Genomic DNA, 12596 nt, shown 5'->3' on the forward strand with positions numbered 1-12596 from the left:
CCTTCTGCCAGCTCCTTCACCCTTCAGCTCCCTCACATGGCAAGTTGGGACCATGTTATAATAATTCCTGTTCTCTCTCTTTCTACCTCTGTCCATCATCTCCAAGATCCGTGATGGACAATGTCCCCAGTGAACAGTCTTCATATCTCTATATCCATCACGGAGGATGGTGAGCACTTGCCTTTATCCTCATCTTCAAACTGGAGGTGATGATGAGATCACAGAATCCTGAGCAGTCACCCTCCAGATCTTCCAGTCTGAAAGAAGACCCCGGGGCAAGCTACTCAACCCCACTAGGACATGACTGCCCAAATTATATTTTCGGAATGATAATATCCTCCTCCTTCTCAGGGCTTGATGAGGAGGAAGCACTTAAGGTGACCATATAAATGTCGAAGGCAAAAATAATATGGTGGAGGTAATAACACATAGAGAAGTAAAAATGTGCAGTGACATTAAGAATGTCAATGCCATTTGAAATATAAATATACAGTGACTCTGTAAATGACGATGATAGCAGAAAGGACGAGAAGAAGGAGATGGTGATGCTTCATGGGTGTACTGGATCGGAATCTGTCGCCAGACTATGCAAAGGGGCTCCCCCTAACGACTCTCCCTGGCTCCATTCTCTCCTCTCGTCACTCTTGCCCTGCCACCAGGAGTCAGGATTGGAACGACACTCCTAGCAGAAGTGGGGAAACAATGGAATCATTTATTTTTCAAAAAAATAAATCTGGCCTGCGAGCTACGGAGTCGCGACGGACCATGGAGAACAGCGACAAGGAAGGCATCGCCAAGCGCTGCGTCCACCTGCGCCCTGATGCCCTGGCCGACCCCGCCCTCGTCTCGCTGCACCTTCTGCCCTGCGGGGTCTGGGTTACCACCACCACCACCACCACCCCACCCCCGCTCCGTGGGGCGCTTCTTCGGCCCAGCCATCCATCCGCCAGGGTCTTGATGCACTGGAAGTGTCGTTTCGGGGCCGTAGTCTACGTGCCGAGGAGGTGGTGGTGCTGCCCGGCTTCGTGGGATATGCGATGACAGAAGAGAAGGCAGAGGTGTTGGGGAGGCAGGATGACCACAGCGAGAGGAGCAGGAACTGGCGGAAACCCCGGAGGCACTGGAGCGGGACTTTGATGGCTTGATTGGGACCTCGACCGCTTGCTTGGAGCCACAGCCAGTTTCAGCAGCTTCACCCTGTGGGGCCTGGAATCTCTCCCTGGTCCGGAAGCCAAAGTGCGTGGGCGCCTAACCTGGTGCACCCTAGCTGCAGCGATTCATGTACAGGTACCCGAAGACTGAGAACCAGAGCTTGAAATTGAAAGCCACCGATCCCTTCACCCCAATAAACCCCTTCTTCAGTGTGGAGCCAGAGTCCCTCAGGCAATAAAGGAGCTCTTCACAGAAAAATCAATCAATCAATCTGACGTGATCACTCCCTTTCTTAAATCTCTTGCATGGTTAGGAAGAAAGTCAAACTCCACTTCCATACCCAGACTCTGATGCTGGGAGGGATTGGGGGCAGGAGGAGAAGGGAACGACAGAGGATGAGATGGCTGGATGGCATCACTGACTCGATGGACGTGAGTTTGAGTGAACTCTGGGAGTTGGTGATGGACAGGGAGGCCTGGCATGCTGCAATTCATGGGGCCGCAAAGAGTCGGACACGACTGAGTGACTGAACTGAACTGAACTGAACTGAAAGGTCCTTTGTATGTGGAAGAATAAACAGCCTCTACTTGTTTAGGTAACAAATAACATGATAGCAGAGGGCCCACCCAAGAGGCACTCAGCCAATACTAATTTCCTTGATGCCCCCACACTTCCTATTCTCTTCAACAGGGCAGAAAGAGAACTCTCTTATTTGCCTATTAACAAACAGTGTTTAGCTATTAGCTGCAGTTGACTAAATCTCAGATTGTTGGACACTGGTTCCCCATCCTATGGCCTGTGGGGACACAGTGACCTGCTTTTTCACTCTAAGGCCTCAGTCCCAGCGAATGTGGTCAAAGTCTTAGATTCTCAAGAAATTTTTAAGGAAATATTTTTACCCTCAAAATTGCTTCCATCTTTTCACCTAGAATGTTGATTTATTTTATTATTCACTGACTGAAAATTCATGAAATTTTGTGGTTAGAGTAAAAATGTCACACACAGTTCCATATGTCCATGCAGTGGGGCTGAGAAAATCTGACAATGAAAAAAACCACCATTTCTTCCTCTAGAGTTTAAGGGCCTCCAGTCTCTCTCTTTCTTTTTTTTTTTTTTTTTGCTTATAATATTTATTGCCTTAATCAGCAACATTGCTTTAAAAACTATAAATAGATACAAGACTCTATAAATAAGGATAATGGTCAAAGCACTGTATTTTCTTAAATTAGTTTCAAAATTCAAATTCTCAAATGCAAATGTAATATTTTGGAGTCATGGAGCTAAAAGGGGGCCTGAGAAACCAATTGTTCCAAATCAGACAGGCAACATGGAGAAATGGAAACAATGCTGGGTTCCATGAGGCACAGGACTTTGGGCAGATCACTTAACAACAAAGTCCTGGCCTGTAAAATGGGTGAATCTCATCTGCTCAACACTCCTGAGAAAACTGTGATAGTAAGTAGAAAAGTTGACCATGCTCTAGTGGCCAGGGATAAATACTCTCCACCTTCTTCATTTCTCTGGGCTCAAGGCCCATTTGGCTTTGGGAAGCAAGAGTAAAGAGATAATTAGAGAAAGTCATTGAACACATGTATGTAAGCAGTATTCAGATTTAGAAACAGGATATGATAGTACCCCAGAAGGCCCCTACATACCTCTTTCCAGGCATTAGACTCTCTGGGGGCAGCCACTATCTTCATTTCCAACACCTCATTTTATTTGGACCTGTTTATGATGTTCGTGTACATGGAACTAGACAGTTGAACCTTTGGTATGGCTTCTGCTCAACACTGTTTGTGAAATTCATTCTCATTGTTATGTGTTGTTATAATTTGCTTACACTTGTTCCCTGTAGTTCAATTACATAACAATATCACATTCATGTATCTGTTTTACTCTCGATGAGCATTTGGGGCTATTATGGACATTCCTGTGCGTATCCTTTGGCAAATATATGTGTGCCTATCTGTTGAGTGTATATCTAGGAATGAAATCACTGGGTCATGGGGTATATATATAAGTTCAGCTTTAGAGATACAGCCAATTAGTTTCCCAATTATTGTATTCATACCAATCTCTCCCCTCATAACCAGTGTGTGAGAGTTCCAGTTGCTCCATATCTCAACAGTTGATATTATCTGTCTTTTTAATTTTAGCCATTTTGGTGGGTTGGAAGTGGCATCATATTGCAGAATGACATTTTTAAGGTGTAAACTGGGTAATGTTACTCCACCAATAGTTTCGCTTTGCATGCAGAATAAAACCTAACTCTTCAGCTTGACCTATAAGGCCTTGGTTACCTCTGACTTTCTCATTGACCTCTCCCTCTACTCACTATTCCTCCACTCCACCAGGTTCTTTCTAGTCTTTGGATATGCCATGGTCATTCCCAGCTCAGGTCCTTCATATATTCTGTTTCTTCTGTCTAGAATGTTTTCTTTCAAATCAAACCATGAATGACTCTGCCTGGCTCATTCATACATTCAACAAATATTATGGAGTGATTATCAGATTTCTTATCAAATGTCACCTCCCTCCAAATATCCTTCCCTGATCACCATCAAGTGAGTCAAGATTACTCCACACCACAACCACCACCTCACGTTCACTCTCTAGACCCTTATAGCTAAGTCACTTCAGTCGTGTCCGACTCTTTGTGACCCTATAGACCATAGCCTTCCAGGCTCCTCTGTCCATGCAATTTTCCAGGTGAGAATAATGGTATGGGTTGCCATGCCCTCCTCCAGGGTATCTTCCCTACCCAGGGATTGAACCTGCGATTCTTATGTCTCCTGCATTGGGAGGCAAGTTCTTTACTACTAGCGCCACCTGGACCTTATCTTGCTTCATTTTCCTCGCAGCACTTATCACTACCTCCCATTTCCTCTTTTAAGATTTTGGCCTTATCACACAAGAATATAAACTAAGGGCAGATACAATCAGTGTATCTTCAACTAGAACAATGTACACAGTAGGTATACAATAAATAGTTATTGGATGAATAGAGAATAAAAGGGAAGGAATTCAGATAGCCTTCTCAAGGATAACAGAATACTAAAGCTAATGGAGTCTCTCCTATGTTTTTCTGTCTTGCCTCACACCATCATCCCACTTGACTGACAAAAATGAAGCTCAGAAAGATAAAGTGAATTGGCCAAATCAGCAGCAAAAATGGGGTTTGAATCCAAACTCATGATTTCAAGTTCTAGTACACTATTCTGCCTATAAAAACAGGGGACAAAATCTGATCGCATTTGAATGAGTCTCTAATTATTGAATGCTGGATATGAGGAACTGCTTCAACCTGGAGAAGTCCTCTCTCGTACCATAAAGGTTGACAACACATCAAGAGACTATGACACAGGAATCACCTCTGGTTTTTCCCCAGATCATCTCTGTCCTTGGTTCAGAGGAAGAGGATAATATTGGGAGGATAAATATAGATGAGGGTAGCTCTGAGTCTCCCATTCTCTCAAGAAAGGTACATAAACCATCTTGGCAGGAGCAATTTTACTGGGCTCCAAGGGCCTGAGATCTACCAGGAGATCATGACCTACCGGGTGAGGGCCCTGTCTCATATGCTTAGTTTGGGTGAGAATCAGTGTGTACCACAATGTGATCCTCCGTGGCCAGTTGCATAATTGGATATGTAATCAGTACCTTCAAGAACTTAAGCCAAAAACACTCCTGACACCACTTCGATCTTGCTGAATCACCTCCAAACCCCATGACTGGGTGATTCATTGGTCTCCTCTGGGATCATGACTATCAGGTGCTGACCCAGAAATGAGAACTAAAGTCATAAGGAGAAAGATCCACTAGCTGGAACTCTGGTTTTTCCAGTGCTTCAACCTACTACTCCCTGAATCTCCAAGCAGTGATGAAGACCATGTTGGTCCATCCTTATAATCTAAATAAATAGAAAAAGATAACCAGAGACCAAGTAGATAGGATAGGGAGCTAACAATTGAGGAAAAGTCAACTTGGGATGACAAAAAACATACAAATCAACAACCTCCTATCACAATTCCAAAATCCAAAAATCTCTGAAAACCTAAACTGTTTTGTTTTGTTGCTTCTTTGTTTTGTACATTTGCAGCAAATTCATTTGGCAGCAAATCATGACAACAAAAACTGACATGAGACTATTTTTAGGGGCTGAATCTATACTGTGTTCCAATGCCTGTGTTCATGATTAATTGATCCAGGGGTTGACAACTGACCCAAGTGGAGTACAGCAGAAAGTCTTCAAAGATGGCCACCATCTATTCCTTTCCTCCTCCTGTGAATTTGCTACTCCTTACATCCAGATAAGTCTATTTTCACCTATGCTTGAATCTGGGTTAATCTTAGTGAATTTTTCAACCAAAGATTATGGCAGAAGTGATGCTATCTGACATCAAAGTCTAGGTCAGAAGAAGCTTTGCAGCTTCAATCTTAGTCCTTTGGAACATTTGCTCTTGAAACTCCACTGCTACACAGTAGGGATATCAAGCAGCCACCATAAAGAGGCTCACATGGGGAGAAAGTGAGGTCTCCCCATTGATGGGCTGACTGAGCCCCCAGCTGACAACCAGGAACCACCTGCCAGCCATGTGAATGCACCATGTTGGGAGTAGATCTTTCAGCAGCACCAGCTGTTGCTGCATGAGCTACACATCTGAGCCCTGCCCAAATTCCTGACCTGTAAATCATGAGATGAAACAAAATTATTGTCTGAAGTCACTACGTTTTGGGATAATTTGTTGTTCAGCAACAGATCACTCAAACGTGAAGCTAACCATAGTCTCTCTCTCTCTCTCCCAGGAATTTGAAATTTCAATTGGGGTTAAACAGATATTGGAAGTTTTAGGAGCTGAGTCTCATTAAAAGCAACCCTTGGTGTGCATTAGAATCACATGGAAAAGCTGTGTGAAATGTATAAAGTTCTAGGCTACCACCCTTCTCCCAAATTTCTAACCTAGTCAGATTGGGTAGAACTTAGGAATATTTTCAGCAAACATTTTAAGCAAGCATCCCAGCTGATTCTGACATTATGGATTAAGAGTATGATTTGGATAAACAACTTAGAGAACCAGCACACACACATTCCCACTTAGACTTTCCCTCCCCCTGGGTCCCCAGATTAGCCTTGACTCAAGCCCCTGACAATCAGTGCTAGTTATTTGTGGCCTAAAAACAGGTTGGATCTCAAGGTCATGTGTATTGACAAAAGCCTATGTCAATTAAAAAAAAAAAAAAACTCAGTAGAGGAGATGGTGGTGCTTGAATGCTCATTAACCCACAGTTCCCTCTAAATTGAATTTGAAGACTTAATCATCTTCCTAATTTTAGAATCCTAAAATATCTAGGATTGTGAGATTAAAGGCCTCTTTAAACTGCAATGTGAAATGCTATATATATATTTTTTCTCCAAAAGGCAGAGCTCAGCAGCCACCTTGGGGATTCTTCTGGGTTATATCACAGACAACAGGATCCTCTCAGTAAGACAGGCCGGCTGTGACGGCCATTATCTGCAGACAGAATTTTCAAAGGGCTGGTCAGTGTGCGTGAACTCTGGCTGAGGCAATTGCTTTGGGGAAAGATTTTCTTTGAGGAGTTCAGATAGGAGAGATGATTTACAGGCACTGGACTCCCACAGCCCTGCTCTAGTCAGACATGAATCGGGTCAAGGGCTGTGCGTTCTTTCCTATTTGAAGGTTTATTTGAGAACAAGAAAAAGAGAGAAAAAAAATCTCTGCAAGTTAAATTCGTGGACTATTCTTTTCCCACAGCCAGTCCAAAGAGGCAAATACTGTGTAAATGGACATTTGATAAGTCTCAAAGTGACAAGCCTGGAGTTTTCAAATATGGGGTCAATGTTAGCAAACTTGGCAAGCAGGTGACATTTACTTCAGCAACCTTCTCCCAACTCTGTGTTTGGTATTACCTCTCCTTGCTTTATCCTCTGTCTTCAAATTGCCCTTCTGTTCCTCCACTGTTCCCCACACTTAGTTTCCCCACCTAGAGGTGACTTCTTTAGGAAATAACTGAAGCTCCAGCAGTGTCTTCCTCTCCGTTCTTCCATCAGCCCACCTCCTCCATCAAAACATAACTTTCTCATATCCATGCCCTCTGGACCCTCCCCATGCCTCACCAATCTGATGATTCATCCTTTTGGCAGCTCTAATAGAAGAGAATTTTTATTACTATCCTTCACATTTTGGTTTTGCAATTTATAGGGACCTCACAGAAGCAATCCCTTGGGAGTAAACTAGTAGTTAAAGCTTCAGGCTCACTGCAGTGAGGTGATAGGGAGACACTGTACACTGTTGATTCTATACATAAAACAGATAACTAATGAGAACCTACTATATAGCAGAGGGAACTCCACTCAATGCTCTGTGGTGACCTAAATGGGAAGTAAATCCAAAAAAAAGAGGGAATGTATGTAAACATATAGCTGATTCACTTTGCTGTCAGCAGAAACCAGCACAACATTGTAAAGCAACCATACTCCAATAAAAACTAATCAAAAAGAAGATATGGTACAATATAGAAGATATAAAGAAAATATATACACACACACAGTGGAATACCACTCAGCAGTTAAAAAGGACGGAATTTTGCCATGTGCAGCGCCATGGATGGACTTGGAGGGTATTATGCTGAGTGAAATAAGTCAGACAGAGAAGGACAAATACTTCTCTTTGTATGACATCACTTATCTGTGAAATCTAGGAAATACAACAAACTAGTGAATCTAACAAAAAAGAAGCAGACTCACAGATACAGAGAACAAAGTAGTGGTTACCAGTAGGGAGAGGGAGGGAGAAGGGGAAAGATAGGAGTAGGGGAATAAGAGCTACAAATTATTAGGTATCAAATAAGCTACAAGGGTACATTGTATAACACGGGGACTATAGCCAGTATTTTATAATAACTATGAATGGAGTATAACCTTTAAAATTTTGAATTATATTATATGCCTATAACATATAATATTTACAACAACTATATATGTGTCAATTTAAAAAAAAAAAAAAGACTTTGAAGGGAAAAAAGGGCAATGTATGATTCCTTCTCTGTACTAAGCCAGCTCAGAGGCTCAGGGAGTTGCAGGGTCCTGGGTACTGAAGAAAGGAGAGTTCATTCTTAATGAGGGTATAATTGAGTATGTCCAGACTTTTGGAGTAAAAATGACCTTTCCTGTAACTTAGAATCTATTTATTCTTCCCTATGCAAATTTTAAAAACTTCTTTTTTAAATCTGGAAAATAAAACCCACTCAAAAAATTAAATTTCAAGAAATGGAAACCTGAGACTCACCCTCCCAAGGTTCTACTGGCTGATTCCATGGCATGTTTTTGTGCGTGGTTTACACTCAAGACACATCACCACCCTCAGCCCTGCGTGGAAGAAAGGGGACACTGATCAGTTCCTCTGACCAAAGCTAATTTTCTAACTTGTCTACCTTAGACCCCAAGACTTCCTCCATGACACTCTTTTCACATAAAAAAAAAAAAAAAATCCAGACAAGAAATCAGAGCTGACTTCTAACCCAGGTTCTGCTGCTCACTATGGGGTTTTGAACTTAACAGAAAAATGAAGACTCCAAAACTTGGAAATTCTCTTCACCTTAAAATATCTAGGATTCCAAGATTGAAGGTCTCTGTTTAAAATATGAATTAATTCTCTGAAAAGACAGACACATTCATTGTGTATTGCCTACTCCCCCTTACAGATTTCCCTGGTGGCTCAGACGGTAAAGAATCCACCCACAGTGCAGGAGACCCAGTTCAATCCCTGGGTCAGGAAGATCCCCTGAAGAAGGGATTAGCTACCCACTCCAGTATTCTGGCTTGGAGAATTCCACAGGCAGAGGAGCCTATAGAACAGCTAATATTTGCCCATTTCACTGCTGTGGAACCCAAGGTTAAGTAATGTGCCCAAGGACATATGGTTAGATAGCAAAGATTGAAGCCAGACAATCAGACACCAAAGACCAAGATCTTAACCAGTGTACAAAGCAAACTTATCTTAGTCCAGTCTCCCATAAATAAAAGTGTGTTACTGCTCAGTGTATTAAGATGGATAAAGCTAAAGGGGATTTGAGCTATGATCCAGGCTGTTGACAGATCCCGAGATCATTCTGACAGCAGCTCGGAGTGACAGAGGGGTGAATGTTTTTGGAGTGACAGTCCTGTCCCCAGAGCTTTTCAGGCCCCCAAAGAAAACCTTCTCTGTGTCCCTGATGTTCTTAAAAAGCACAGCAGACCAATTTCAACCATCCTGGACAAATGGTGGCCACCATCCCCCAGCCTGTGGAACGGCACCCTGACCCTCCCCTGGAAAATGCTTCTGGCCCTTTTCTGAGATGGGAAACTGGAATAAAAAGGAGGCAGGGAGGAGAGGTGAGGAGTGGAAAAAAACAAACAAAAACTAGTGTCCACATCTGTAAAACGCAGAGAGAAGCTGGACGAATGAGAGAACGTATTTCCACAAATGGAACCCAAACACGTTTCACACACTCTCTCGGCCTGACGAAGGATTAGCTGCTAAAGGCCACAACTGCGGGTACCACACTCTGTTTACAAAGCTCCTCCGCCCTGCATGGAGACGTGACTTTCCGTGTCCTCACTGAAGGGCTGGTTGTCTGGTTACCTGAGCTGCCTCAACCCAAACAATTCTCAGAGTCTCTAGGACAGGAGTCAAGGAACAAGGCCTGGAGCCAGGTTGTCCACACAGGTTCACCGTCAGCTGAGCTACGTGTGTCTTCAAGAGTTTTCTGTATGCTTCAGAAAAGTCAGTGTCATGAAAGGTGAAAAAAGGTTGAGGAACTGCTCTTGATTAGAGGAGATAAAAGAAGCATGACGACTATGATCCTCCATTGCATTTTGGACCAGAGCAGGGGGAGGGATGGATATTACCATAAAGGATAAAATTGGACCAACTGACAATATTTGAATATGAAGTGTGTGTTAGCTAACAGTGTTTTACCCTAAAGCTAAATCTGATTAGGCCAGATACTGTTAAAAAAATTTTTTTGACCCACAACTTGTAGCCACTTGCCCAGGAAACCAACCTTTTATCTACAATAAACAGCCCAGGTAGCAGCCTGTTATAAGTCAGACTTGTAGAAAGCCAGATTGCTCTCTCTAGTAACAATGCAGGATGCCAAACAATAATTCAGTAACAATTGGTCCCAAATGGCCAGGACTTGATTAATAAGGGACACCTTCCTAATGCTTGTTCCTGCTCCCAACTTAGGATCAACTAGAGAAATTCAATCATGCACCCCTAACCAATCATGTGGATCCCCCACTTCTAGTTATCCCACCTCCAGCATCCCCTTGTCAACAGCCTCCAATCAGGGTATACTTGAAGCCTTCCTTTTTCCCCACTATAAAGCTTTCCCACTCCTCTGCTTGCCTTTGCACCTCTGCCAAAATTCAAGTGATGTTAACCAACTCTCTTGCTATAGTAAGCTCAGCATAAATAGCCTTTGATATTTTTCATTTGGTGGGTCTTGGTTTATTTCCACAGTTCTGCAATTACATGAGAGAATGTCCTTACTCATGGGAAATATCAATGAAGAGTTTAGGAGTAAAAGGTTTTCTGAATGATTCAGAAAAATTCATATACATATATATAGAGAGAGAGTGATAAAGCAAATGTGGTTGCAAATTAACGATTAGTAAATCTGGATGAATGGCGAGAAACTTCTTTGTAATCTCCTTGCAACTCTTTTCTAAGTTTGTAATTATCTCCAAATAAAAGAATTTTTTTTGAAGTGTCCCCACCTAATTGCTTATACTGAGCAGACAGACCACACCTGTTCAATAGATGATGGACTTATGTCTTGTCTGTGGTTCTCCCCTTACACAACCACAAAGGCAGAAGCCAGAGGCTCTCTCGACCCCACCCTTGAAGAGCAATCCCATCGTCCCCACACCCACACTTTCCTAACCCTCTCTGGCATTTATCTGTTTGGATCACTGGCTGCATGGAGAACCAGAGTGATCTTGGAGTCCCTTCTTCCCTGGGCCATGGGGCACAGAAGCAGCAAGATACTCTTCTCATTGTCAGCCCTCACAGACCCTGGGGCTCGTGATGCAAATGGCTCATGAACTAAGGATTGCAAGGATGTTTGGAGATTGGCCATCAATTTCTTAAACTGAGTTCTTGGAACTGGCTGAACTTAACTATTATCTTCCAAAGCTGCTGTAGATGACTGTTTCCTCATCTTACCTTCTTCTTCTTCTCTCATGCAACATATTGTGGCCCCCTCTTCTTTATTAGGGTTTCCCTGGTAGCTCAGATGGTAAAAAGGATCTGCCTGCAATGCAGGAGACCTGGGTTCCATCCCTGGATCCGGAAGATCCCCTGTAGGAGGGCATGGCAACCCACTCCAGTATTCTTGCCTAGAGAATCCCATGGACAGGGGAGCCTGGTGGGCTACAGTCCAGAGGGCCGCACTCTTATCCCTTCACCCACTGGTTCCTAAACTTTGCTACCAGTGGAATCATCTGAGGAGCTTTAAAACATACCGATGCGGGATACTGTGTCCCAGAAATTCTTATTCAATTGTTCCAAGATGAAGTCTGAGGTTTAGGGCTTTTGTTGTGTTTCTTTTGATTTTTTAAGTTCCCTAGAAGATTCTAAGGTCTCAGCCAAGATTGAGAACCACTACCTTAATGCACTGTCAAAGCTCTTCTCTCCCAGACTTCCCACCCTTCTGATTACTCTGGGGTGATTTCTGATCATTTCCTCAGGCCTCACTGAAGCTCCCACATAGGGGGAACTTCCCTGAAGTGGTTAGAATTCACTTGGCCTTTCTTTGAAAATCTTTCCACAACAATGAATTAAAGAAAGATGAGACACATGAAAACCTGCTCTGGTCAATAACAATCAAAAGGAACCATCATCATTTCCTATAAATAAACTCACCCTAGCATATATTTACAGGACAAAACCCCCAGCGGTGGAACAGCACACAGCACACGTCCCCTTGTGACTGCACAAACTGCCACAAGGCAGAAAACAACAGACAGTCCGTCCAGATGTAGATACAAGATACTGACGGTACGTGGGGCAGAGCGATGATGCAAGTGCATCAGATTTACAGCAGCAGGTGGTGGCCCTGCCTAGCAGGCGTCTACATGGTCATCCGACCTCTCAGTCACAGGAAAGAGAGAACAAGAAGGTCCAGCACCAGGGAGTCTGTTGAAAGATCTGCAGTTTGGATTCAAAACAGAGGGGTCTGGAAGATGCTGGGAAAGTATGTACTTGTACAGTTTTCAGTCCAGATATTTGCAGAATTATGAAGAGGGCTTCTAAAAATGACTTGTCTCTCTCCTGTCCCTGGCTTGGTCCAATTAAATGAGTCCCTGTAGGTAGGCTATCCCAGGTGGCGCTAGTGGTAAAGAATCTCCCTGCCAATGCAGGAGACACAAGAGACATGGG

General features: G+C 43.3%; 1 pseudogene; it reads left to right on the top strand.

Moving 5' to 3' along the window:
* The first annotated feature begins 765 nt into the window (after positions 1–765).
* On the top strand, positions 766–2125 carry LOC109568336 (ribonuclease H2 subunit C pseudogene; annotated as a pseudogene).
* Positions 2126–12596: the final 10471 nt, after the last annotated feature.

Source organism: Bos indicus, chromosome 14, assembly GCF_029378745.1.
Source record: "Bos indicus isolate NIAB-ARS_2022 breed Sahiwal x Tharparkar chromosome 14, NIAB-ARS_B.indTharparkar_mat_pri_1.0, whole genome shotgun sequence".
Lineage (NCBI taxonomy): Eukaryota > Metazoa > Chordata > Mammalia > Artiodactyla > Bovidae > Bos > Bos indicus.